Below are 3012 nucleotides of genomic sequence, written 5' to 3'. Positions count from 1 at the left end.
ATACAAAAGCTAGGAGCATCAGCGGCAAAATTCAATGGCCCACTTACTCGCTCTCATTTAGCAAGTGGAGCTCTTGTGGGGAAAAAAAAATCATGCTTATTTCACTGTAGAAATGTTTAACACCAACCTTAAAAAAAAAAAATCCAAACCTCAGCACATCAGAGAGACGAGCAGCTCATCCTCTAGTCCTCTTGAAAGCCCTGCTGCCTGGTAACAGAAACAGCAACCTTTGCCCTCCCAGGGCTTAACTAAACTCCAACAAGAAAGGTCATTGGCTTGTATGCAGCAAAACAGTGCCTGTTCACTATCATTTGTCCTTTTTTTAAATAAATAAAAAAAAACCTCCACTGGATGTTGGCTGAAAATTTCTTAATGCAATTATTCTTCCAAGGCTCCCCCAGCAGATTTGACTTCTAACATAGCTTAGGTTTTTGAGAGAAACCGCAAATGCACAATGCCTTTGTTGACGACTTTCTCCCTGCCCGCCCCCCCCCCAGAGACCATGTGGTGCCATCTAGTGGAGAAACACACTCCCTTTCTAGCAGAGATGAAAAGAAAAACCATTTGGAATTCTCCACCAGCTGGAAGGCTGTCCTAGGAGCTGATTCATAGCACCTTTAGGGCTGGATTCATCCAGTCTTTCCATTGGTGAAAAAAGAAGGGAGCTCCTTTGACCACACACAAAAAATGTACCTACAATGGAGATCATGGGACATCCATGGATAAAAGTTATGTGAGATGGGGTGCTGTAATAATATTAAGGGGGGGGGGGAATGAGTGAGATTAAAAGGGGGGGAAACTATCAGGATCTAACCCTTACTTTATAAATTACAATGAATGCTTCTCCTATAGGCAGATCTTTCAGCATCCAGGATTATCTGAATCATGCCCCAGATGGGACCCTGAACAAAAAACAAAGCATTCTCCCCAAAACACAGAGAAATCCCTACCTCCTTAAGCACATAGTAATCATAGAAAATTATTTTGGGGTGGCTAAATACATTCGTGAAAGCGTTAGAATGTGCACAGCTGACTCGCCACCTCCCTGCTGAAGCAGACTACATAACACAAGTTAAGACCAAATATGAAAACGTTAATTGTGCTGATGAGCATCCCTTATATTGATGGTGGTGGAAGAAAGCATTGTCAAGTCGCAGTCAATTGATGGTGACCCTCTATGGCCTTCAAGGCAAGAGACATTCAGAGGTGGTTTGCCATTGTCTGGCCTTGGGGTAGCAACCCTGGACCATGGTGGTCTCCCATTCAAATACTAACCAGAGCGGAACCTGCTTAACTTCCGTGATCTGATGAAATTGGGCTATCTTGGGCTACCCCAGTCAGGGCATTCCTTGCTATAAAGTTTTAACTTTTCTCATGTCCAACCTTCCTTTTTCAAAGAGGGCAAGAGAAGGAAGTGGCTCTCCACTTGTTTCATTTACCAGGAAAAAAACAGGATACTTTTAAAATGGCTTAAGCTAGTAGAGAGCAGAGGAGCCCCGTGGTGCAGTGGAAAAAGCTGCAATACTGCAGTCCGAGCTCTCTGCTCATGACCTGAGTTCGATCCCAGCAGAAGTTGGGTTCAGGTAGCTGGCTCAAGGTAGACTCAGCCTTCCATCCTTCTGAGGTTGGTAAAATGAGTACCCAGCTTGCTGGGGGAAAATGTAGATGACTGGGGAAGGCAATGGCAAACCACCCTGTAAAAAGTCTGCTGTGAAAATGTCGTGATGCAACATCACCTGAGTCGGAAACGACTGGTGCTTGCACAGGGGACTACCTTTACCTTTTTAGTGGAGAGCAGTTTGGGCATAAAATATCTGGTACTAGCGCAGGGCTTTTTTTGTAGCAGGAACTCCTTTGCATATTAGGTCACACATCCCTGATGCAGCCAATTCTCCAAGAGTTTACAGTAAGCCCTGTATTAAGAGCCCTGTAAGCTCCAGGACGATTGGCTACATTAGGGGTGTGTGGCTTAATGTGCAAAGGAGTTCCTGCTACAAAAAAAGACCTGGTACTAGGTTGTTTTTTTTTAAGTTTGATACACCACCAGGTTCTTGTTTCTAGCTTATGCAGCATGAACAAGATGTGTGGTCCAGAAGATAGGTTGGAACAAAGATACTATCTTGACCTTCTTGGTTATCCAATAGATAAAGCTGCTGGTTGTGTTATGTGCAAATATAACAGACCACATCCATGGAAGAAAATGAAATGTTCTGCGGAAGGAAATATTCCTAGCTGCAGGGATCCAGTGAGACGGCAAATGGTTCCATCAACCGCTAAGCAAAAAGACCCCCTCTTAAAGAGACTGGGACCAGGTGAAGTCTAACTATAGTGAAGTACTTTTTATCACAAAAAAAGAAAAAAGAAACTGGTCACATCTATACAATGTTACTTATGTGCTAATTTAATAAAGTGCTCACTTGAGGTAAAATTCCCAGAATTTATTGCCATTTCTCCATACAACTCATTTTACAAAAGTAATAGTGTTGCCCCACCACTTCCTAACCCGTGTCTGAAACAAACTTTATTTCCTTATTGACAGTGGGTTTATAAAACAGAAAAAAAAAAGCAGTGGTTAAATTTGGTGATGGGCCTGTGGGAGCTCAGTACAAAGATCTGCACACAGGACGTGATGCTTTAAAAATGGTGAATTGATAAGTCTCACTCGAATTTTTTTTTTAATAAAACAGCTTTAGTTGGAAGGTATTTAGAGTGCTAAAATGTACAACATGGACAAAAGTAAACACTTCATCCCCCTCACAAGGTATTTACCCAGATTACTATTCTTGCAAAGTACAAGAAATGTGACATTCAAATGCCCCAAGCATGAACTGCTTCTTTCTTCTAACAGAAGGAAAATTTAAGCCGGGGGGGGGGGGGGGGGGGGCGGGGCCGAGCAAAAAGTAAGCAAGAGGCCTAGCAGACTACAGGAGTCAGATTAAATTTTTTAAAATACCATGGATTTTGGCAGTTGAAGTCTGCAGAATCTACCTTGATATTTTCTTTTTTGGTGTT

This window comes from Heteronotia binoei, chromosome 16 (genome assembly GCF_032191835.1).
Source record: "Heteronotia binoei isolate CCM8104 ecotype False Entrance Well chromosome 16, APGP_CSIRO_Hbin_v1, whole genome shotgun sequence".
NCBI classification, from domain to species: Eukaryota; Metazoa; Chordata; class Lepidosauria; order Squamata; family Gekkonidae; genus Heteronotia; species Heteronotia binoei.
Note: the sequence above shows the minus strand (reverse complement) of the source record.